Source organism: Stenella coeruleoalba (genome assembly GCF_951394435.1).
Source record: "Stenella coeruleoalba genome assembly, chromosome: 2".
NCBI classification, from domain to species: domain Eukaryota; kingdom Metazoa; phylum Chordata; class Mammalia; order Artiodactyla; family Delphinidae; genus Stenella; species Stenella coeruleoalba.
This window is the reverse complement of record NC_137147.1, coordinates 101085698-101112511: the sequence shown is the minus strand read 5'-3', so window position 1 is coordinate 101112511 and position 26814 is coordinate 101085698. Positions and strand designations below refer to the sequence as shown.

Below are 26814 nucleotides of genomic sequence, written 5' to 3'. Positions count from 1 at the left end.
TCAAATAAACAATGTAACCTTACACCTAAAGCAATTAGAGAAAGAACAAAATATCTGCAAAGTTAGCAGAAGGAAAGAAATCATAAAGTTCAGATCAGAAATAAATGAAAACGAGATGAAGGAAACAATAGCAAAGATCAATAAAACTAAAAGATGGTTCTTTGCGAAGATAAACAAAATTGACTCATCAAGTCAATTAGCCAGACTCATCAAGAAAAAAAGGGAGGAGACTCAAATCAACAGAATTAGAAATGAAAAAGGAGAAGTAACAACTGACACTGCAGAAATACAAAGGATCATGAGAGATTACTACAAGCAACTATATGCCAATAAAATGGACAACCTGGAAGAAATGGACAAATTCTTAGAAAAGCACAACCTTCCGAGACTGAACCAGGAAGAAATAGAAAATATAAACAGACCACTCACAAGCACTGAAACTGAAACTGTGATTAAGAATCTTGCAACAAACAAAAGCCCAGGACCAGATGGCTTCACAGGCGAATTCTATCAAATAGTTAGAGAAGAGCTAACACCTATCCTTCTCAAACTCTTCCAAAATATAACAGAGGGAGGAACACTCCCAAACTGATTCTACGAGGCCACCATCACCCTGATGCCAAAACCAGACAAAGATATCACAAAGAAAGAAAACTACAGGCCAATATCACTGAGGAACATAGATGCAAAAATCCTCAATGAATACTAGCAACAGAATCTAACAGCACATTAAAAGGATCATACACCATGATCAAGTGGGGTTTATCTCAGGAATGCAAGGGTTCTTCAATATATGCAAATCAATCAATGTGATAAACCATATTAACATGTTGAAGGAGAAAAACCATATGATCATCTCAATAGATGCAGAAAAAACTTTTGACAGAATTCAACACCCATTTATGATAAAAACCCTCCAGAAAGTAGGCATAGAGGGAACTTACCTCAACATAATAAAGCCCATATGACAAACCCACAGCCAACATCGTTCTCAATGGTGAAAACCTGAAACCATTTCTACTAAGATCAGGAGCAAGACAATGTTGTCCGCTCTCACCACTATTATTCAACATAGTTTTGGAAGTTTTAGCCACAGCAGTCATAGAAGAAAAAGAAGTAAAAGGAATCCAAATCAGAAAAGAAGTAAAGCTGTCACTGTTTGCAGATGACATGATACTCTACATAGAAAATCCTAAAGATGCCACCAGAAAACTACTAGAGCTAATCAACGAATTTGGTAAAGTAGCAGGATACAAAATTAATGCACAGAAATCTCTTGCTTTCCTATACACTAATGATGCAAGATCTGAAAGAGAAATTAAGGAAGCACTCCCATTTACCATTGCAGCAAAAAGAATAAAATACCTAGGAATAAACCTATCTAAGGAGACAGAAGACCTATATGCAGAAAACTCTAAGACACTGATGAAAGAAATTGAAGATGAGACAAACAGATGCAGAGATATACCATGTTCTTTGATTGGAAGAATTAACATTGTGAAAATGACTCTACTACCCAAAGCAATCTACAGGTTCAATGCAATCCCTGTCAAACTACAAACAGCATTTTTCACAGAACTAGAACAAAAAGTACATAATAATCTCAATAGATTTATAAAAAAGCACTTGAAATAATTATACAATTTCAAATGTGTATATAAGAATTACTACACTAAAGGCATAAAAATACTTCATTGTAAGCCTTTTAATTCTATTTTAAGCCATTTAATTCCATCCATTCTGTGTTGTTCCTGAAATCTGGAATATTCTTTGCCTTCCTATATAGATGCTCAAAATCTTGTTACAGAAAATAATGTATAATAAAAGTCATTATATACTGGATTTTTTCAGGGATTTTCTTTATAAAAAATTCTTTAAGGATTTTCCTTTTGAGGATATGTTGACACGATGCATTAGATACTCCAAACATTTTCTAATCTTCATGGTTGTTAAATTAAAATTATACACATATGCAATTATAAAAGGTAAAATGTTGTATATGTTTGTATATTTGCATGTGAAAACACACACATATTATGTATAACTCACCATCTCCCAGCAGCTACTTGCTTATATAAAATATTAAATATGTTCTGTCATAACTGAGAAGAGAGCGCACAGGTAATAAGACAGTAAAATGTTTACTTAGAACAAGGCCAACAGTAGTAGAGAATGCACTTTGCCTGCTGTTATATTTTGCCCACAATATAAATCAGAGCTGCATTTCTAAAATTGACTTTGAGAACAATTCTCAAGTCAAAAATAAACATAATAAAAAACGCTTAAAGTGAGGAGAAATAGCGTGATCCAAGAGTTTAAAAGAATATTTACAAAGAAAAGAAAAGAAAAGAGACAGTATCCTCTTTTTCACTGGAAAATAACAATAAAGCACAGGGATGGTGTTCTAAGTAAGAGTCGGCAGTACCCAACGTGTTTGTCTGGAGTCTGTGGCGTTTTAGAAGTGATTCCTAAAGAACCTTCTCGCTACACGTGGACACATGGCCAGGGCCCTTTCTCGTGCACTGGAGTTTTACAGAGGTCAGCTTTACAGTTCTGGTTGGCTCATGATTACAGGCACACTTTTGCGAAGCAGGCTGTGAGAAAAAATGTTTTCCTGTGTGTATTATTCACTGCCCAGTGTTTCAAAAACAGAGGACAAATTGGGAATCTGACAGAGTAGACAGGGTCAAGATTTTAGTGAATGAAGGAGTTCATCCAAGTTATCATGCCTTCCAGATGCCTTCAACAACGTGCTTCTTCAGAGCAGTGATGGCAGAAGATATTTGCAAAAGATCTATCTGATAAAGGGTTAATATCCAAAATATGCAGGGGACTCCTACAACACAAGAGATTAAAAAATATATATATTTTAAAATAGGCAAAGACTTAAAAGGTTGAATAGATATTACTCCAAAGAAGACACACAGGTGGCCAACAGATATATGAAAATGTGCTTGACATCACTCATCATCAGGGAAATGCAAATCAAAACCACATTGAGGCATCACCTCACAGTCATCAGAATGGCTGTTTTCAAAAAGGCAAGAGATAGCTAGTGTTGGTGAGGATATGGAGAAAAGGGAAACCTTAATCACTGTTGGTGGGAATGTAAATTGGTGCAGCCACTGTGGAAAACAATATGGAGGTTCCTCAAAAAATTAAAAATAGAACTGCAATGTGATCCTGCAATCCTACTTCTGGGTATTTATCTGAAGAAAATTAAATCAGGATCTTGAGGAAACATCCGCACCCCTATGTTCATTGCAACAAGTGTTCACAATAGCCAAGACGTGGAAACAATCTAAGTGTGCTGATGGATGAATGGATAGGAAAAAATGTGGTCTATACATACAGTGAAATATTATTTGGCCTTAAAAAAAGAAATACTGCCATTTGTGACAACATGGATGGACCTTGAGGACATTATGCTAAGTGGAATAAGTCAGACACAGAAGGACAGTTACTACCTGATAAGATGTGTATGAGGGACCTAAACGTTAAACCCACAGATGCAGAGAGTGGGATGATGGTCGTTAGGGTCTGGGGGTAGGGGGAAACAGGAGAGGTTGGTCACCGGGTACAGAGTGTCAGTTATGCAAGACGACAGAGCCCTAGAGATCTACTCTACAGCATGGCGGCTATATTTAACATCACTGTATTGTAAAGTTGAAAAATGCTGAAATGGTTGATCTTATGTTAAGTGTTTTTATCACTAATAATAATAATACAGACAAGGATGGGGGAAGCTTTTGGAGGTGATGGATAGTTCATGGCATAGGTTGTGATGATATTTATTTCACTAGTGTACACTTATCCCCAAACTCGCCAAGTTGCATACAGTTTATTGCATGTCAATCATGACTCAATAATGTGGGTTTTTTTGGAAAAACAAAAGCAGTGTGGGCTGAGGAGAAGCCTCCAGGTCAGGGCTACAAATGCCGAGTGTTTGCTAGACACGCTGACACCCCTCAGTTGTTTGGGGAAGGTAGTATTTCTGCTTCCCTATCTGAGGGAACTCCATTTTTTCCTCCATGTGCCTGGCTGCATAGGCTTTGCTATTCCCTGGACATTAAAGAGAACTTGGGAAAATGAACAATTATCATACTTCTTTGTTATTTTTCCTGCCTTACTATCAGAGCAAGACATTTTGGTTTTAACATTGTTGCCTTTAAAATACCACTGAATCACTCTTACTTAAGCAAGCATGAATTTTCCAAATGATTCTTAAAGGTTTGCCTAGACCAATAAAGAAGCAAAGGTAAGAGCAAACCAAGTTTGCTTGTGTGAATATTGACTACACGTAAAATGTAATTCATCATTTCATCCAGTCTCCTAGAGTGAACAACGGACGATTAATGGTTTATAATTTACATCTTCTACATTATATATAAAACTTTTCACTTGCATATTTCACTTTTACTCCAAGTTATTCTTATTTACATAACTCAAATATATATGCTACATTTAATGGGCAAACATTTGTCACAATTAGATTCCTGCAGCTTTTGACTTGTCTGTCTCATTGTTAATGCCAATATATATGTTACTATTTCAAAATAAATTATATTTGAAATTCAAATAAATGGGTAGATACTGTAATGGGGTTCTGTGTGATACTAACAGTATCCAGCAGACTTCAAGTTCACCTAATTAATCTGCTGTACAGTTTGCAGCAATTGAAAAAGAGAACATTGAGATAAGTGATTAGTCTTTTTGGTAATGGATGCAGGATTTTGGAGAATCCACACATATGGCTGTTATCGATACAGAAATGGAGAAAAGATATTCTAAACTTAAAGCCAGGGCAATTCAATACTTGGCCTTGGAATTGATCCAAATGACAAGAATTCATAGGTTCATTCATTATGGTTAAAAACAAAATAAACTAAAGCTTGTTCAGTTGTGAAGGGTTAATAATGAAGATAAGGAAACATCAATCATGAGACCCAATTAATGAAAATGATCTTAAAGAACATCATGCCAGAATGACAATGGTTTAGTTAATATTAAAAGATTGATATCATAATAACAGCAGGGCATGATAAAACAAACTGCATATATGTAATTCTAGGATCAAGGCAGGTTGTGTGGACCTTAATGAAATAGAAAATCACAAGAGGATTTTTTTTTTCGGCCATGTGACATGTGGGATCTTAGTTCCCCAACCAGAGATAGAACCCGAGCACCCTGCATTGGAAGCACGGAGTCCTAACCACTGGCCCGCCAGGGAAGTCCCACAAGAGGATATTTATGTTTATATCTAGTTTGTGTTTAAGCAAAAACTATTAAGTATCCAAATCCTGATGACCTTCTCCATGGGAATCAACATTCCTATCCATGGAAAGCAGAGATCTTTTCCAATTATGACCTAACGCATCCTAAGAAATTGAGAACTGGGAAAACCTATGAAATAGATTGAGTTTATCTGTATATTTTCACGTTCAGAATAATGATTTGTATTAGACTGTTGCTTAATTACCTCCCATTAGGGGAAATGTTTCTCACCTCTAGAAATTATAAAGCTGCTGGGAAATTCTTCGTGAGTCACCTTATAGAAATGGGAAATTTATTCACTGGAGTATGTCTAAATTTGTCTCCATGTAAGTCTAGATAGTAGGGACGTTGTAAAAATGGGCTTTGCAGGCAAGGTAAATTCAAATCCTGGCCTTTTTCATTTAGTATCTGGATAACTCTGGACCATTAACTCAACCCCCCAAACCTTAGTGCAGTGGAGAGCAACCAGAAGTTGCATTTCCAAGCCAAAGACACAAAGCCCATATCTCAATTTTCTTTATTACAGTAAAATGAAAAAAGTGATTTGTGCATCTATATGAAAACTATAACTTTGTACATAGAGTATAATAATCTTCTAGGTTACTCATTTTCAAAATCAAATGACAGCATCTAAATATATAGAAGATAACTAATAGAATTTTTCTATATAATTCAGTCATTTAATAATTAAAATTTGTGTGAATTTGTTCAAATTTTTGATCATCTTAAGCAGAGTCTGTTAATTAAGCTATTAAGACATTTTTCACCTACTGAAATGATTAAACTTTGTATTTTTTCATGATATCATTAGACATCCTTAACAAGTTTTATTCTCTTTGACAGAATAGGTATATAAACTAGCTTAGCTACTGTCATTGACTACATGTCTTAAGGGGAAAATTTCTTTCTTCATTATACTACTAATTTCCTATGCATAGCACTTCTTTTTTATTTTAGATTATAAAATTACAAAAATTCTGTTACAATCTCTAAAGAAAATATGGATTTTCAGACTGTATCAAATTGCCTTAGACTTGGTATGTTTATCTATATCTGGTACCTATCATCTACCTGTCTATCTATCTATCTATCTACCTATCTAGTTTTTTAATACAAAACTGGAGATACAGACAGTTTTGTTTTGGTTGAAAGAGTGGATCGTCAACTGAGTTTGTAAAGAGAAAAAAAAGCCAGTCCTCTGTGGAATATAAGGAAAATAAGGAATATTAATAAATACATGTTTTTTGAAAAATGACAGTAAGGTTAAATTTTATTTTTTATTATGTTTAGAAATGTACACGCCATGGAATTTAACATGCTTGTTTGACACAAGGCGTGGATGCCGCTTGGGTCTCTGGATGTTTAGATGATCTTACCCTCACGTCCTGGGGGCTTCTCCGTTGCTGCAGGTGAGTGAACAGTTTAGTTTACATCCCTGGAATCCTGGGCCAACGGTGAACTTTTATCTCTCCCTGTGAATCACTATCTCTTCTAGTCTCAGGGCAGCAGCGATAACATTTACCTTTCCAAACAGAATACAATAGGGAAAAGGGAGCAGAGAATTTGGAGGCGTACTTTCAGGATTCACATCTTTGAATTTGCTGCTAATGGACTATGATCTCCAGCCATTGAACTTGACTTCCTGACCTAACCAGCTCTTGGGGTAAAGAGGGATAAAACAATACCTCTTAGAATTGCTTTAGAAATTTAATGAGCTAAGGAATAATAAGGCACCTGGTGTATTTTAAACTATTTATTGTTTTCCTTTTGTAAACAACTGGTATAAATCGTGCTCTTAATTATCGACAGCATCTCTGTTATTTTTACTTTTTTTTTTTTTTTTTTTTTTTTTTTTTTGCGGTACGTGGGCCTCTCACTGCTGTGGCCTCTCCCGCTGCGGAGCACAGGCTCCGGATACGCAGGCTCAGCGGCCATGGCTCACGGGCCCAGCCGCTCTGCGGCATGTGGAATCTTCCCGGACCGGGGCACGAACTCGTGTCCCCTGCGTCGCCAGGCGGACTCTCAACCACTGCGCCACCAGGGAAGCCCCCCTCTGTTATTTTTATTCAGCTGCATCTTCCATAAAACACCGGAGGAGCAGTTTGCAGCAGTGCTTTCTTCATCCTCCTTCCTTATCGAGAAGGAAGATACACTTATCGCTTCCCAGAGGAACACATTTAGTATTATTATTAATAGTATTTATTATTTACATATTCATTTATTACACACATGTAATTTTTATTGTTTTCTGAATTTAAGGAAATGGTACCAAGCTCTATGCATTATAGTTAAAATGATGTTAAGATCTCTCCATGTTTATACTTTTGTATCTGGCTACACAGGAAGATCTTACTAAGCTTTTCTTTGTAATTTGTGGCCCAATAGCTGGTCCTAAGTGTAAGGCACTGTTTGGGGGGATATTTTCTCTGTGATATTCTTTTATTCAATAACAGCTTCTGAAGTTTACAACTTCAGTCAACAAACAGAGGTAAACTCAACTCTGAGCCTCAGGTGTGTGCCAGAGCTATGTGTGTGTCGGAATTGTAAGGTGGATACACATCTACCTGTCTTCCAGGTGCTGGGGAATGTGTATATGTGTGTAGATTTGCAAATCCTTTTGTCATTATCCATGGGATGTTGCCACATTTTCCCCTATTTCTACCCTCCTCTCAGCTCACAGGTGGGTGGAGACTGTGCTCATACAATCGTTCGCCTCCCCAGCGTCTCGGCCATCACCTCCTAAACTAAGGCCTGTGGGTACAGACACCGTCCCAGTGAAAAATATTGTAAGCATCACTGACATCTGAGAATGTAGTGACCAGCGTTCTGTAAGGTTTGCCTGGGGACATTCCCAGGACACACCATCCTGGCTTCCAGATCAAGGTGGTTTATGCTTCTATTGATAGAAGTACACACAATTCAGTGAGGGGACTGGACTGGGCAGGAAGCCATCTGAATCGGTAGTGTTGTGGCCTTTGTTTTTTAAATTACTACTGTTCAAAATATGGCAGAGGCCTGAAATAAGATGATAGTCATTTAGTGTTACCTTGCTTTTCTTTCCCCCTCAATGCTGATTTTGCTTGTTTGTTTGTTATCTGCTCAAATCAGGACCTCTATCCTGCTGCTCTCCTTCTTACCCAGGTTACCCCAGTGACTCTCTCCTCATCAATATCGAGTTTACTTATGTCATGGCTCCAGTTTTATTTTAAGTAACAGTTTGTATCAGTGGTCTTCATAATTAGAATTATTTCCTTCTAAGACCTGAATGTTTGCAGCTAATTGAACCCAGGGGGGTGACTTATTTTGGTGGCCTGAAATCGTTTAGTTCTGCCTGCCTTCATCCAAAAAATATTGAATCTCTTGGACAGCTGCTTCTTTCTTTATCCCATGAGCTGATGTTGAAAGGGCTTTTCTTGTTTTACACTAAGTGGAGTATGTGCTGAATATAATTTCCCCACCAGCAAAGAAAATATATTTTCAAACGTGATCTCTGCATGATATTAGAGATCATCAACCCGTGTCACCACATCTTAGGGCCAGGACTTTCTAATAACTCTCAATATCACATGACTTCCTCTTCCATACCATGTTCCTAATATCCTGAAAGTCTTAATTAGTGGACCTATCACCAAATTTTTAAAAAGTCAACGAATGCGTTATTGATCTACATCTGTATTTAATGATATAATGTGATGATGAATTACATCTCTTGAAATGGAAATTGAATTTCTCCAGAAGCAGAATTGAGAGACCTTGATGTGGGAATTCTGTAGAATTGCAGATACTTATCTCTCTTAAATGTGAACCCTAAACTTCTTCTTTAATAGCAAGAAATCCTGCCTTAATTCAGGTGCTCTAGAGGCCAAGAGAAGTGCCTCCCTTAACTAACCTTGTCTAATTATCTTTACTGTCCTTATCTTCCTACTGTCTGTTATGAAATACAACTATCCAGTCCCATGGTTGCTTAATTAAATTCTGCTCATTTCAAAATTATAATTATTTTGACAATGATACTTCAACTTACAATAATTGAATGTTGAGGTCAAGTGAATAATATCTTAAAGCCCTTCTAATTGAGGATTATTGCATAAAATAATTCACATGGGAACTCCATGAATCTGGGAACACTAAAACTAGTCAATTTTATAGGAAATGGGATCCTGGAAAAATAATTATAGTAAACAAGTATCTTTATGATTTATTGGGTTCTGAATCTGCCCAGAGCGTCTATGAGAATGTTTTCAATTTTGTTTGTTTTATAAATGAACTTCAGTGTTTGTCTTGAACTGACTTTTGAATGCCAACTGGGAAGCACCAAATTTATACTTAAAAGAATATGAAGCAGGGCAGAGAGTATAAATTATATTTAAACCAGTTAAATGTAAAATCCACATCCACTTTCTGAACATGTGTGTTAGGAACTTCTTACCAAAAATTTTTTTAAAAAGCTTTTCACTTGGAGTTGTCTAAATCCAGCCACTCCTCACACTGTTTGTTCATTTATTCCCTCCGCTACACACTGTTTTAAAGAAATGATTGAAATGGGAAAGTAATACACACACTTAAAATATTGGGAATATACAAAGACTGTGATCAGCCAGACATTCCACAGTTTGAATTAAGTGTTTCTATGAAGAGCAGCAAAGTAAAGAGATTATCTCTTTTTCCTCCATATCTCCTTCTTTCTTTTATTTTTATTTGTTTCCTTCTGTTTCTGTTTTTTCTCTCTCCCATTCTTTAACTCTCTTATCAGTCCTTGGCCCTGAACCAGCACCTTTGCTTTAGCTCATGCCTTTTTCTGCTATTCACTTTGATATGATGTGTTTGTTCTGAGGGAAATTATAAGCATCAGAACTGACCTACTTTGGAACTCATATCAACATGAGGTAACCAATAAAGCGATTTGGCATGAAAAGAGTAGTGATTTGCAGAGAACAACATTTATGGTGGTTTTAGCTGATTATAATGTGGGGAGTTATTTAATAATTACTCTTTGATTATAGCAATTTCCTTTTAGCAAAAATCAGAAATGTGGAGGACTTACACTTCTGGCCAAGGTAGAGTAACAGGGACTGGATTTATGGTCTTGCCTAAAACAATAAATACATAAAACCAGGAAAAGTATATATGCGTGTGTGTGTGTGTGTGTGTGTGTGTGTTCAAGGTACTGTGTTAGGCAATAAAGGAGAATAATGCCTAAGAGACAGGAAATAAACAAAGGAGCCCTATGATTTTCCAAGATTACAACCTTCAGAGAATTTTCTGGCTGGTGCCCAGGCCGTGGGGTCTCAGGCAAAGACCAGCAGATTCCCTGTGGTGAGGAGATGAGCTAAGATTCAGGGGAAACCAGAGCAGCTAAAGTTCATAGGACAGAGCATTGGAGAGAGAGGTGCACGGGGAGAGCTCTGGACGCCAGCAGAAGACCCACCGAGTATTTGGTAAAGTACTGGTTACCACACACTTTTGACGAAAGTACCCAAGACTGTGAAAAGGACCATCTGGGATGATTAGAGAGAACCGTGCTGACACTGGACTTTGAAAATGACTGTGGTTCCTGCCAGGGAGACAGGATAACCTATAATTTATGGGGAGTTGTGTAGGGTAGTGAGGCAGAGTCTTGCTTCCATTGTGGGGAATGATCAGACTAGACTAGTTATATGCTCTGGTCTTGCCTGAAAATTTTTAAGGCAAGAGTCAAAGGAATCAACCTCTTTCCAAGTAAGTTAACCATGTCCTGGAACAAAGTACAAAAATATAAAAAATCAAAATTATTCATCACCCAACAAGAGAAACACACTACGTCTGGCAGTCAATCAAAGATAACTAGGCATACCAAAAAAAAAAAAAAAAAAAAGCAGAATAAGGCCCATGATTAGCATAAACATCAATCAGCCAAAACTGAACTAGAACAGACATAGGAGTTAAAATTAACAAAGACATTGAAGCAAATATTATAACTGCATTTCATGTATACAAAAGTTAGAGATATGGAAGACAAGAATAAAATGATTCAAACTGAAAAAAAATTAGTCAAAATGGAAAAAAAAATCTCAAACTAGAAAATTTCTAGAAGGTAATGTTTAAAGATTTTTTTAACCTGCTATCAAAAGCATGCTCCATAAAAAAATTTTTTTAATCTGTAAATTAGACATAATCAAAATTAAGAAGTATTCTTTGGGAAAAAAAACTGTTAGGAGAAAAAAGATACAAGACCTGGAAATAACTTTGCAAAGAATACAACTAATAGAGAATTTTTTTCCAGGATGTATAAAGATATATAAAGAACTCTCAAACCTCAATAATAAGAAAACAGACACTACAATTAATAACATGCAAAAGATTTTAACAGAAACTTAGTCAAAGATAGAGATGTCAAATATACATGAAAAAACTGCTCAATTGACTAGTCATTCAGAAAATGCAAACTAAAACCACAATGTACGTGCTGTTAGAATGGCTAAAATTTAAAAAGTCTGACCAGAACAGATGTTGATGTGGATATGGAGAAACTGGTGCTCTTATGCATTACTGGTGGGGATGCAATATTGTCCAAACACTTTGAAAAATGATTTTGCAATTTCTTTAAAGTTTAAACATATACTTACCATATGCTCTAAGCTGTATGTCCTTACAATGAACATGATGTCCACAGAAGCTTTGTTTGTGAGAGTGGGAAACTGAAAATAACCCAAAGGCTTATTATCAGGTGAAAAGAATAAACAAAATCTGGCATATCCCTCCAATGATCCTGAGTGAAAGAATTCAGAAAAGTAAGCATGCATACTCTATGTTCCCATTTATGGAAATCTCCTGAAAAAGTAAATTCATCTATAGTGAGGAGAGCAGACAGTGCTTACCCGAGGATGGGCCATAAGCGGCATGGGAGCGATGGGTCTCAAAGGAACACAAGGAAACTCTGGGTGTTTCTGTACATTCACTCTCTGGATTGAGGTGATTATTTCACATGTGTACTTGTATCACAGATTAACAAACTGTGCACCTTACGTGCATGCAGTTTATTGTATGCAAATTATACCTCAATAAAAATAAATTATTTAAATGTGTAGATGGCAGGTATGAACTTTTATAACTTGAATTTGCTCTGAATCAGGACAATGGGGCTATGACTTCCTTATGTGGAAGGAACTACACTATCAGAGATAGGTGTTTTGAAAGGTCTCCAAAAATGTTGGTTTTTGAGGCATTTTGTCCTTTCTTTGCCCAGAACCATTCGGATGGCCATTTATTCACACTAAGGATTGGTTATCTTTAAATTGTGAACTAAAAAGTCTTAGTTTATACCTGCATCATCCCCCACCCACTACAACCCCCAAATCCACTGAACCTGTTTCACCCGTCAGAAGCTTCACTGCATTTAGTACATAAACGTTTAATGGGGACTAAGGAAGTGGGGAATCCATTTCTTATTTTGAAAAACCATCTCTAAATAGCAATGCTTGGTCCACCACTTGACAAATCAGTGTAAGGGAGGGATAATGATATTTCTAGATGACAGATCAGTTTAAAAAAAAATAAAAGCTCTAAATTGCCCTTTAATCAGAGTAATAGTCAAGGAGAAGTCGTATCTAGGCAACCACGCTGAGATGGCTGAAAATGACAAGAAGGCTTCCTCAAACCCTGGTGAGAAAAATCAGTCCACTCTCCCCTGTGTAGAAAAAGTGTGTTACATTTAATTATGTGGGATTTGGGGGGCTGAATGTAAATGATGGGAATTGCCTTTTTAAAAGTCCTGTGCCTGCTCTTTATGCTGGAATGGTGGCAGAAGTCATAATAAGGACTTTTTCTAGCCTACTAAGGGCCCCAGGAAACTGCCTACTAAGAGTTCTGGGGAGGATTTTACTGATGGTATTTTCTTTGTAAATAAGAACATTCTGACGGCTTTGTGCATTAGAAGGTGCCCATGTGATTGCAGGCAGACTAAAAGGTTATATGCTTAGAGTGAGGTAGTGAAGTGAAAGGTGCAATAAATAGATGTAAGCGGACGTAACGAATTTTGTGATTTTTTAGATTTGGAAATTGAAAATTTCAAGTGGAAAATGACAACTTGAGTCATAAATACATACTTAGGTTGAAGTGGTCATGGAATATCCAAGAGAAGATTTTGCAAAGACATATACTTTTATGGATCTGGAGCTCAAGAAGTCGAGGGCTGGAGCCTGATGTCGGTGAATTTCGCAGGAATTCCTGCTGTGATTAAAGCACTGGTTTAATAGTAAAGTCAGTAGTAACTGTGGATAGTTTTCTATAATCAGCTGCAAAAACTGCAACTATGACCCACAGAGGGTCTCCATCTCACAAAATGTGTCACACACACCCCCAATTCATAGGTTGAAACATAACCCCCACTGTGAAAGTATTTGGAGATGGGTCTTTGGGGGATGATTACGGTTCAATTAGGTCATGCGAGTGTGGCCCCATGATGAAGTTAATGCCCTTATAAAAAGAGGAGGAGACAGGGTGTGTGTGTGTTTGTGTATGTGTGTGTGTGTGTGTGTGCACGCGCACGTGCGCACAAACCAAGGAAGATCATGGGAGGACACACCCCAGAAGAGCTCTCACCAAGAACCTGACCCTGCTGGCACCTTGATCTTGGACATCCAGGCTTCAGAACTGTGAGGAATAATTCTGCTGTTGATGGTGCCCAGTCTTTGGTGTTCTGTGAGAGTAACCTGAATTGACTAAAGCAAGAGTCTATTTTTCTCTGAGCCTTACTCAAATTTGCATTGTGACTCATTTTACCAGTGGTTAGAAACAAATGGTGTAACAATTTGTCTCATACAAGTAGACATCAGAAATGTGCTAGGGGATGCAAAAGCTTTTATTTTAATGGAATTTTTATCTCATTCTCTGGAACACCTGTTTATTATCAAGGCATCTAAGAAAGCTGCCACTTTTAGCCTTCTAGGTAATGTCAGCATGATGTTATCAACATGGAAGATCACCAATATGCCCCTCGGACTTGTAGACTCATTGAAGTCCCTTTGGAATTAATTATGACACAGAGCCAGAGGTCTGATGTAGCACCTTAGGGTTCCAGCTTGTTGGAATAGGAAAAACAAAACAAAAGTATTGGCAGGATAAACAGCTGCTTACAACATGTCAGGGCTTCAATAAATAAAGTAAAATTGGAACATCAGATGCAAGTGAAGTAGCAAATTGATTCATCTGTTTTATAAAACGCACCAAGTTGGTTAGTTAAATGTGGGTGCAATAAAAATCACAGATCTGCTTCTTTTAAAACTTTTTTGATAACATTGGTCAGTTTCTCTGGGACTATATTATTGTTTATTTAAAATTAATTAATTAATTACTTTTTATTTTAGAAAGACTGGGGTTTTCACTTTTAGTTTGCTGTCAAACTATTTTTGTTTAACAGGTCAGTAAGATTAATACAGCAGCTCTTTCATTTACTGATATTCAAAATCTCTCCAAAATGGGAAATATTCAGGCATGGGTCAAGGAATCTACTGGGTCTAAATGAGAAAGATCTAAGACCGAAGTCTACTTACGGTTTGCAATCCATAATCTGACACCCTGACTGTATACGTTCTGACAGTTATTCTTTCCCGGGCGTTAGTTTTGTTTCAAGTCTGTGTGCAACAATACCTGAAATGCTGAATATTTCTCTTTAATGATTGCATATTTTGTTTTTTTGATATATTGTGTTATAAGTGGCTATAAATTATTGTGTGTTTAATATGCAATAGCCCAGGTAAATGGACATAGACATGAAGGCCTGAATTTTAATGGTGTTAACTGCAGTGTCTCTCCCCAAATAAGCACTGTCTCTCTTTAATTTAGTGGGGTTTGACATGTGATGTGACTTAAGTCGGGAAATTGGATGAATGACCATTTCTCCAGCCAGGCCTCTATCAGACTGATGTTTTGAGCTGTAAAAATCAAGTAGGGCTTTAATGAGATACCCACCTCTTCTGGAGTATGGCTGTGCTTAACCGTTCATGCCCACCCTCTTCCCTGGATCATAAACATGCTCACCTACACTCTGATAATTAAATACAACCCATGATTTTGCTATTTCCTGTTAAGTCAACAAATCCATTTTAACTGGAGTGTTTCTCACTTGTATCTTCTACTTTTGTCAAATAGCAATTATTTTTCAAGGATAATGCAACCCCCTTCAACAAATATTTACTTATCAAGGTTTTCCTAAGAGATGTATTACATTTGGGACCCTTTTGGGAAGAAGGGACGGATTTGCATATCACAAATGATCAATTATTTCTAAGTCTTTGGGTAACTTTCTGCATTTTAGAGCAAATAATCTGGAATATCATTGCAAAAAATTTGACAGTGGGTACCACTGATTACAGATTCCATGGAGTCAACTGAGCCAGCATTTTAGAACTTGCAGAAATCTGAGTTATCAGATTTAATCTGGAATCTCCTGAAACTCCATCTCTGTAAACAATTTCAGCCTAATCTAAACTCTCCTCTCCCTCCTAAGGTCACAGGATCATAGGATCCATTACTATACACAGTCTTCAGGAACTCACCAGTATGAATTCAAAATATTTTGCACTTTTCAGTGTATATCAATTTCAACGGAGCAGAGTGGGTAGAAGCCCTGGAGAGGGTTTTAGGACATGTCGGTATCTCTTACACAAAATGTGGACGTGAGAGGAAACAGAACAGTGGGGGAGCAGCCGGAATGCAACGTGGGCTCTAAGGGTTGGTGCTTTTATTTGGTTTTCATTTTTAAGATAAGAAGCTTCAGTTTATCTTAATGCTGAAAGGAAGGGTTGTTTACAGAGGGAGAGAATGAAATTAAAGGGATAAGAGGGAATAATGGCATGGTAATGGAAAGGATCCAGAGAAAATACTCAGGAGTTTGACTAAGATAAAAGAAGAGGAAGAAGAGGAGGTATAGAAGTACATCTGGGCATGGACATGGGGAGCGTTAGGCTGGTGGTATTGAGTGGATTATTTATACCAATTTATATCCATTCGCTAATTGAGGAATATTTATCGAGTCCTATTTTCTGACCGATACTACAGTGAGCATTGGGGATACAGTGTGAAAAAGATGAGATATTTGTTTCTCTAGAGTTTACATTGTATCTTTAAAAAAAACCCTTAGAGTAACTGGGATAGAGAGGAAGACATTTGGGTCTTCCTGGTGAAATTTTTCATGAATTAGGATCAGCATCCAAAAGAGTGAAAGAAGGGCTTCCCTGGTGGCGCAGTGGTTGAGAGTCCGCCTGCCGATGCAGGGGATGCGGATTCGTGCCCCGGTCCGGGAGGCTCCCGCATGCCGTGGAGTGGCTGGGCCCGTGAGCCATGGCCGCTGAGCCTGCGCGTCCGGAGCCTGTGCTCCGCAACGGGAGAGGCCACAGTAGTGAGAGGCCCGCGTACCGCAAAAACAATGACAAAAACAAAAACTGAGCCTGGCATTCTTGTGGAATTTCCTCTCTAAGCATTTACCAAGTCCTAAGCAGCTGAGGGATGAATGACTAAGGAATGAAAAGCAAAATGGAAGCTACGAAGCTGGACACTAACCAGAGAAGAGTAGGGATTCTGGTGAGAACCAGGAGTTTCCCATGGACTCCTGCAAAGGGCTAGACCTGGAGAGTAGAGAGTGATGCTGAAAACAGGCGAGCCCTTGCTAAGCCACTTCTATCTCTGAGTGCATCAAGGTGAGCTTCTGCCCTGGTAACCCTGGACTGGAATAAAATCAAATACGGTCTGGAGAAAGACAACATCGTGTAGAGCAGCTACTTCTTTTCACGTCCAACCTTCAACAAAAATCACTCGACATCCTCCTCCTGTGGAGGAGACCCACAGGTAAAACAGGTAGTAGCTATCTATCTCAAATTCTTAACTATGATGAATATGTTTAAGAAATTTCATAACAAGATAGAAAATTTCTTCAGAGAACTAGAATTTATGAAATAGAACCAAAAGGAAATTATAGATCTGTAATAACTATCATTATTTCTATTATAAAATAATGATAATAATCTAGTTGATGTGTTTAATAGTATATTTGAAACAGTAGAAGAGAGTATTAGTAAACTGAATTATAGGTCAGGAGAAAATACACAAAATAAAGCCCAAAGAGAAACAGAATGGGAAATACAGAAAAAAATGTTACAAGATTTATATGGGCCTTGGTGAAAAGGTATAGCATACATTTAATCTGATTCCCAGGATGATAAAGACAGAAGAGAGAGAGAGAGAGAAAGGCAGAAGCAATATATGAAGAAAGGCTGTTCAAAAAATTTCCAAATCTGACAAAAGATATTAATTCACAGTTTCAAGAAATCACAGATTCATCCTCAAGCCTAATAAATACAATAATAATCACACCTTGAGACACAATGGTTAAATTTCACAAAACAAAGATAGAGAGGAGAAAACAATCTTAAAATCATGCAGGGATATTACCTTTAAAATCATCCAGAGCTGTTACCAAAGATTACTTTAAAGGGGCTAAAGCAGAAACAATGGGATGGCTTCTTTACACTGCAAAAAACAAAAACTGTGAAAATATAATTCTATACTCAGAGAAAATAGACTTTAAAGAATAAAGACCAAATATAGATGTTTTCAGGCAAAGAAAATCTGAACTAATTGACATAGTTCTTTGGCAGAAACAAAGTGATTCCAGAATCTTGGTACTGCAGGAAGAAGTGAAAAGCCAGGAAGGTTAGCATGCACTTAATAATAAATAGATGTTAATTATCTAAAACGAGAGTCATGTTAGTATATGGTGTTCAAAATAAGATTTGTGTCCCTTTTGCTGAGGAAGGGAGAGTGGGACGTGGACCCCACAGCCCAGGCCAGGCTCCTGTTCTGACACTGAAGCATTGTTCATGCTTCAGTGTGTTTAGGATGAGTCTTCCTCAGAACCATCACTGACTTTTAATACACAAACTTGGCTAAATAGTTGAACGAAATGCAAAGGACTTGGAAGCCGTGGTGAGATACCTAAACTCACAAGCTTACCTTCTGTCTTGCATTTTGGACTCTCTGCCTTTCCTACCCTTAAAGATGAAATTTAACTTTTGAGCCAAAGGCTTATACTCTGATCCCAAGTCTTGGTGATGTTCTTTATTTCTAGTCCCTGAGCTGCCTTAGCACCAGTCAAGACATTGACAACAGTCACAAATTACTCTTTTTTGGACAAAGTGTCTTTCCTGATACCCTCTTTCAGCAGTTTGAAAGGGATAAGACTGGTATAAAGGCCCTAAGCTAGAACATTGTATGTAAGTGATGACCTCTCATTTCATTCTTTTCTTTTGGGAGTCACAGTACATTTTGTCTTAAGATCTGTTTCTATGTGCAAAAAAAAAAAAAAAAAAAAAGAATTTCAAAATGATGGCCACTTCTAGTTACAGACAAAATGTAGTAAGAGTTTTCCACTCTGTTCTTCCAAGTGATTACAGTTAAAAACCTTGGACAATACATAAAAAGCAAATATCAAAAACCTCTTAAAGATGGATAAAAGAAAAGTCAGGCTGGCTAAGGATGTGGAGATGTGAGAAAGGACAGTGGTGAGCTCCTTTTTTCTTTATCCCCTGTATATGGGAAGCACTACCTCCTACGTATCCCATCCTGGAGAAGCTCTTGACCCCGAAATGGAATGGGTGAAGATGAGAAAAGGTCCAAGGAAGAACCCACTTTGTCCAGCCAAAGAGGCTGGAGGAGTGTCCCAGCAGGACAGAGTCTTCCACAAGAACCAGTGAACCCCCACTGGGCACCAGCAAATGACCACCCTCACTCCCTGCATCAGGGGACTCTGTGTCTGGTGGGTAACTGAGTGGAGCCCCAAAGGTGTGAGCACTGACTACGGTGACAAGAACCAGCCAGACCGCAGATCAGCTGTGGTGTAGCATTCCAGCAGCATGACCAGAGAGAATTGCAAAGGCTTTGCAAATTGAATTTTAATTCACGATCCACAAAGTAGCCAGGACCTATGTGCTAGACCTAGGTAGGATGGCTACCTGCTAAAGTAGAAGATTTAAATAGGAACCAAAGTGTCACAGGACAATACCCAATATGTCCAGGACACAAGTGAAAATTAGTTGCACACCAAGAAACAGAATATTTCAACTCTGATGAGCTCTGACAAAGAACAGACACTAACAATGAGATAAACATGCTCTAATTATCTGACAGGATCTTTTGTCTTCAAGTAGTTACTTGGTGACTTAAAAAACAAAACAAAACAAAACCCCCCTGAAAACAAAAAAAAACCCTGAATAAAATGCCTGCTCTTTTGCTATGGAAATAGTAACCGGCACATTTAAACAACCCTTGTAGACTCTTAATTGGACATTATCTAAATAAACTGACAGGCTCTTGGAAAGTGGATCCATGTTTAAAAGATGAAACCTAGAAAGGTGAGTTATTCCACAAATACGCCAGCTAGATCCCTTCTAGGGAGATTCAATCAGAATCCTTGCCTTCTAGGAACTTAAAATCGGTCCGTAGAGATGAAATACATCTGTGGGTGACACAGTGTAGTCAAACCCTAGATTATTTATGCCCAAATACACATCATTGGGCATGAATGAGTGGCCAGGAGAAATCTATTCTCATCTTCTTTTGAAAGTTCATGTGAGAGAATGGTGGGAAGCCTGGTGGATTGAGGTGGACACGTGAAGAATTTTTTATGTTTGTAACTTCAAATACACACAGATATATCTCTCATATCTCTGCAGGTGTCAGAGGGAAGACGGTTAGTGAGGAAACGCGCCATCCAGTTACATGATGCACACCACCCCCAAAACAGAGTATGCTTGCCTGTCATTGTTTGGAAAAATTTTGTGCATGGTCACTTACTAAAAGCTATTTATATAGTGCAGAACAGTTTTTAAAAAATAGAAAATAAATATTTAAAATCACAGGCACAGTTAATCTGTTGATGTCTTTTCTTCCCATTTTTTTTCCTAGTAATTTTTCTATCCTATGTTATATTATCTTGATGTAACTTAACCAAATACCTGGGAGTTATTTTTTATTCTTTGAGAGGAAATATCAGAGTAGAGTAGAAATGAGGTATACATTGTATGTTTGAATTTAATAATGAAGAGTCCTACAACCAGAGGTGATGCAGTTTCTCCACCACTGCACCATTGCCCAAATCCACAGAGGCCAACGTGAGGGTTCATATTATGAAGCCGAATCCAAGACAAGCACTCAGGCTTGGAAGTGGATGTGTCCGTGCAGAACAAGAGAGTCAGAGACTGTGCAGCTGGACAGACTTCCTTCCCAGTCACATCAGGGCAAAGAGGAGGTGTTAAGGATCTTCACCAAATCCTCAATTAGAAGGAATGAGCGTCCATCATTTGGGAAAACTTTCAGTTTCTTAAAAGGTTTAATATAGGCCTGCTCTATGAGCTGACAATTTAATCCCTGGATATTTATCTCAGAGAAATAAAAACATAAGTACACACACACAACACACACAACTTCAAAAGTTTATAATAACTTTACTCAAAATAATCAGAACATCTGGAAACAACCCAAATGTCCATTGAGAGGGAGCATGAATGAACCAATTGTAGCTTATTCACTTCTCAGCAGGATATCTGAAGGAGCTACCAACAAACACAACCACATGGATGGATTTCAAAATAACACTTTGCTGAGTTAAAGAAGTCAGATACAGAAGAGCATGTATGTCTAATTCCTCTTCCATGAAGCTCAAGAACAGAAAAAATGAATCTGAGATGACAGAAATCAGAAGGATTGCCTGTGGGAAGCTGGGGACCAGTGAAAGGGGCACAAAGGAAATTGTATAAAGGGAATCTCTGTATCTTCATTAGGATGGTCTGACAAGGGTGAATGCATTTTTCAAACTCATTTAATTGTATACTTAAGATCTGTGTGTTTCATTGTGTGCATATTTTACCTAAAAATGTCTGTGTTGAGAAAAACACAGAAAGGCTGAGGAAATATGCCAGATTAAAGTCTATCCATCCATCCATCCATCCATCCATCCATCCACCATCTACTTATCTATCCATCTATCATCTATATATTGATCAGTTGATCAGTCAGTACATCTATCAAGCATCTGTAGATCAATCAATTGACCCATTCATCCATCCATCCATCCTTATCTATCTATCTATCTATCATCTATCTTCATCACTGAGACCCCATCAAAAAGCACTGAATATTGATTGCTATTATTACTATTATACATTTCAAGGATTTCAGTGGTTAGCACAGTTGATCATCTTTCCACCACTGCAAGCTTATGAGGTGGGTGTCCTTTCAAAGTTTGGGACAATCATTCTCACCACTTCTTGGGATTTTCATAAAGTTCCTAATTAAAGAGTGTTTTGAGTATTGGTAAACAGCTGGACCAACAGATCCTTTCCCAGAGGCAGATACCCTAAACCCTCACCGCACAGTCCTGGGCACTTTTTCTCCCAACGGAGCTGAGGACTTTGCTGCTGTGAGCTGGAATTGATGCTCTGATTACCTGTGCCACACACTGAAGCCTCCTCAGGAAGATGCCTATCAACACCTTTTCTGGTGGTTTTCTCTTTCTGATGTATGAGAACAGCATTAGCCTTCACTAACCTTTTTAACATCAGATTAGTCATTTTCTCCAACACTCTCTAATAGCATCCAGGACATCTCTATGTTATAGCATTAATGCACTGCCTTTTAATTACTTCAGATACCTGATATGTCTTTAGTGAGGCAGGAGAATACACATTGTTGGCAGAGTAACAGGAACCCTATTGTGCTAGCTATTCTATCTGAGTCACTGAATAATCTCGAGATAAGTCTGTGCTTCCCAGACATTTTGAAGACTAGTCATCTTTAAGGGATACAATATAAATTTTTCACCTGTTACTGTAATTCACCAGAGCCACTTATCATTCTGCTGGCCAGATAAATGAATTAAATACTTTATATAAAAAATTCACGGTTGTATCTAAATCATTAGAAGTTCTCAATAGTCACTTTATGATTTTTGACAAATGATTTTGTCAACGCTTACCATTTGCCAGACATATTTTAGGTGCTGAGAACACTGTAGTTAAAAAAATAAAAGAAAGAAATATATACCCTCACAGAAATGTAATTTTAGTTGAGTTTGGTGAATAATCAATAGGTAGACCATCAGTATATAACATGTCAGGGAAATAATCAGTTAGAGGGAAATAAAGCACAATATGGACCATATCAGAAGGCAGAAGTGGCCCCTTAATGTGTATGTCAGCAGGTTATCTAAGGTGATGCCTAAAGCTCAGCCTTACAAGGTGTATGGGGCTCACGGTGTGGGTATCTGAGAGACAGGAGGAGTAGCTAACCATCGTGAAGGCCATTAATTCAGGTACAGAGATGAGGCTGGTGTTGGGCTAAAATGAAAGAGTGAGAAATGGCAGATGAGAGCAAGGAGGTGGTGGGGTGTCTACGTCGTGTAGGTGCTTGTAGACTGTGATGAAGAATATGTATTTTATTCTGAGCTATAAAGCCATTGCCCAGTGCGGAGCAGAAGAGTAACACTGAAGGACTTCCGTGTGTAAGGATCTCTCCCATTGCTGCACAGAGAGTGGACACCGTGGTCATCAGGTGATGTTACCACATTCCAGGTGGGATGTGATGATGGCTTGGATTAGAATCAGGCGTTAACAGTTCAGGGCGTCGTCTGTTTTAAAGGAGATATACACTCTATTTGCTGACGTCTTCTGGTTTGCATATGGAAACAAAAAAGAAAATCGCTAGAATTCTCAAAGCATCTGGACTGCAGAACTGAATGGACGGTGTTGCTGTTTGCTGAGACAGGGAGCAGAGCAGAAGTGCCAGACTGGGGCAGAGTGTTGACAAGGATGCCTACTTTCAACAAGGGGCCAAAGATGCAAATCGGCCTTGTGGTCTATGAGCAAGTGGGCATTGGATGCAAAGCACACAAAGAAGCTCTGGACCAGAAACTGTATCTGGGACACACCGTTGGCTACGGTCTGTGTCTGCAACACTCCTGCCTCCCTTTCCTGACTGTGTGTGGGTCTTGTCTTCAGAAAATAGATTCTATTATTTTTTGTTTGTTTGTTTCCCACTTGCAGACATTTCTCACGTTCAGTGCCCTGCTCTTGGGAGCGCTTCTGGAATGCTCGAATGAGCAGTGACGGAAACCGTGATGATCCAGCACCATCTGGGGAAGGAAAGGGGGTGTCAGACCCTGTTGGAATGTGACAGTTGCACCAAAGTGGCTGTGCTCTCAGAGTCAGAGGGAGCTCTGTGAACCCGACAAAATACAGACACCTTATCCCATGGGGCTGACTCTACAGGCCCCCATCCCCCATTCCCGAAGCCAGGGAGAATCTGAAGCCCCAAGTCTACCCTTCTTTTAAAAAAATGTATATTAACCACCAGACAACGCCACTGCCCTCAAGAATGAAATGCACTGATTTTGACTTACCAACTGTCCTCAGCAGGATCATGTGTCTTCACCAACAACTGCAATTGGTGAATTCTCAAGAGCCCTGATACTTCTCTTCAGGGACGTCTACACAGCATGACTGTCTCCTCCATCCTCCCCTTGTTCTCCTTACATGTAGTACATGCCCACAAATGACTATGGAAATACTATGCTGTCGATAATCCGTACCAGGATCTGAAGAAATCACGGTGCTAAACAAATGCATGAAAAGTGAGAGAAAGAGACTGTGGTGTTAGAATATCTCTACTGAACTGATTTTCGTGTTCTTTAATGATAAAAGTCAGTTTCTTCTATGGAAACATTAAATCCAACAAAGAATCTCTTGGTGACAGCTTAGAGGAGGCTGAGGTTTGGTTAAAAAGTGTAAGTTGGCCCCTCCAGTCCCTTGCCCTGCGGACTTTGTGTTGCACAGCTGTTCTCCAACTTCTAATTATTGGTAGGGGTCTCACCACACAGTGCGAGTGTGTGTGTGTGTGTGTGTGTGTGTGTGTGTGCATATGTGCACGAGCATGTGCTTAGGGCCATTCATGACGGATTACAGGAAATTACTTTAGTTGAAGCAATATTTAATCCAAAGACAAAAGGAAGAAATATATATGTATGGGATTTTATTTTATTTCAGGAATATTTTTTTAAATAACATATTGTATTTTCTTTACTGAATACAAGCTATCATTGTGCAAATTATTCTGCAACTTGTTTATTAACAAAAATTTAGAACATTTGGAAGAGCACAAAGAAGAAAATGAAAACCATTAGTCCCAACAATTACAAATAAATTACGTTATCATGCTGGCATGTAGCTTTCAGCAATCTTCTGGACATATTGCATATTTAAATAACATAGGGGTTAACTATATGCTATGTGTCATAACCCATTTTTATCATTTAAAGTATTTGTTAAAAGAATCGATGTCATTAAACAGTATTTTACAAATTTATGCATGCTATTAATATTACTATCAGTTAAGAATTTAGTGGCTTAAGATAATCAGAGTGAACTTCATGTAAGTGGAAGTTCAACTGATGGGTGTGGGGGCATCTCTGCTCCACACAAACATCAGGGATCCAGGTTTGATCCAGATGTTCCACCTTCAACAACTACCCTCTCCAATTGCACTGGATGTGGACGTTCTGCCAGAAAATGGTGTGATGAAAGCATTATGGCCCAGGTATGGAAGCGCTGGAATCATCTGTCCACCTTCCATGAGAAGGGCCACCCTAACTGCAAAGGATCCTGGGAGGTGAAGTCCTGCAGATAAGGTGGCAACATCTTCCGTCTGATCTCAGCTGCTGGGCCCAGCCCATAAGGGCTCCCTTAGAACCTTTCTCAGCTTCATCTCTGCTGTGTGTGGTCTCAAGGCAACCACCTCTCCTGACCCCACAAGGTCCCCGATTTTCAGTCTGCCTCTTCCCTACCCTTTTGATCCAAAGCTGCTGATTCATGTCTAAATTAATTTCATTTTTTCTGATACCAACTAGCACTCACGAATAAAGTCCTGTTTTCCAAGTTCTTCCCTGAGAGTTTGGGGACTGGCCAGCTCTGGTTGTACAGGTTCGCTGAATGCTTTTGCCACCAGGCAGCATGGATCCTAAGTCGTGCCTTAAACCTCAGCTTAAACCAATGCCATGTTTCTTAGGGTTCTTTGATGGCAGTCCTGGCTTCAAGTACCAATTTTTATACAAATTAAAATAATTCTAGCTGCTGTAGCAAATAAACCCTGAAATGTCAGTGACTTCACATTAATTAATAAAATCCTGGTGATGGTTTTGGGTGAGAGGTGTTTGCTCCATGGAGCCACTCAGAAGCCAGGTTGATGTTCCCTGCTGCTCACCCTGGTCAATGACACTCAGCCCATGGGGTAGAGGGAAGAGAAGACACTGGGGTCCAGTGGGCCTGACCTACAATGTGTGTGTCCCTTTGTCCATCACCTGTGAGCACCTCCCACCCCAGTCATACAGCCATGCCCCACGGAAGGCCTGGAAAGCAGCCCTACCTGCACACCCATGATTCCCAGAATGGAGTAGGGAAGAGTTTGGGTGGACCGCTGGTCACTCCTTCTACAGTCCAAGTTTATAGATAATTATTTGGAGCTAAGATGGCATGGATTATAAGTTTTATCTTAGATCAACTATTTCCTGATGAATTAATACTGACATCTTTATATCCTCCCTGAACTTTCTCTAAGTCACAGTATGAAATGTGATTTCTACAATGTTTCATAGGAGATTCGTCCAGAACAGCCTGTGCTGGTGTATGGGTTTCAAGCTTCACCCACAGACCTTATCTCTTCCTGAGTTTCCATGACTTGCGTTTTTACTAACTTCTGTGTCAATTACTTTTTACAAATCTTAAGTCATGCAGGTCATATATTGATCTCCATTTAGCTGAATACTACATATAAAATGAAGTTATTTTTATCTTATCCAATTATGACCTTTCCAACAAATATCTCTAATTTATAGAGGCTTATTTTGTACTGATATAGATGTCAGATTCCAATAATAAATGCAGGCAGGTAATAATAACTATATCCAAGCTTATAACTCCAGTTCACCATTTTATACCCAGGATCCCAAAATGATAAAACCAGCCTGATGTGAGAAATACTTTAGAAAGTATTTACAACAAAAACTTAATATAGAGTCTAAAGAAAGACATGTATAAGAAATGAGCATTTTATAAAGAATATTTTGACAAAGAATATAATAACATTTTAATAATCTAAATTATTTTTGGAAGACCTTCAAGATGGCGGAGGAGTAAGATGTGGAGATCACCTTCCTCCCCACAAATACATCAGAAATACATCTACATGTGGAACAACTCCTACAGAACACCTACTGAACGCTGGCAGAAGACCTCAGACTTCCCAAAAGATATATATATATTTCTTCTTTTTCTCTTTTTGTGAGTGTGTGCAAGAGGGAGGAGATATGGGGATATATGTACATATATAGCTGATTCACTTTGCTATAAAGCAGAAACTAACACACCATTGAAAAGCAATTATACTCCAATAAAGATGTTAAATAAATTTGGTGTTGTGTACATTTTAAGATGATTATATTTATAGAGAAATTAGGTACAC

At 38.3% G+C, this 26814-nt stretch overlaps 1 protein-coding gene across 2 annotated transcripts in view; it reads left to right on the top strand.

The window, feature by feature from the left end:
• Positions 1–26814, top strand: part of LOC307181555 (uncharacterized protein) — a 312309-nt gene that overhangs the window by 284245 nt on the left and 1250 nt on the right. Inside the window, exons 7-8 of one of the 2 annotated variants that reach the window (XR_013826948.1) lie at positions 6565–6683; positions 23346–23525. The gene's annotated coding sequence lies outside the window, so the exon portion shown is untranslated. Of the gene's footprint in view, positions 1–6564; positions 6684–23345; positions 23526–26814 lie in introns of those variants that run through there. The other variant, XR_013826947.1, reaches the window with a different exon arrangement.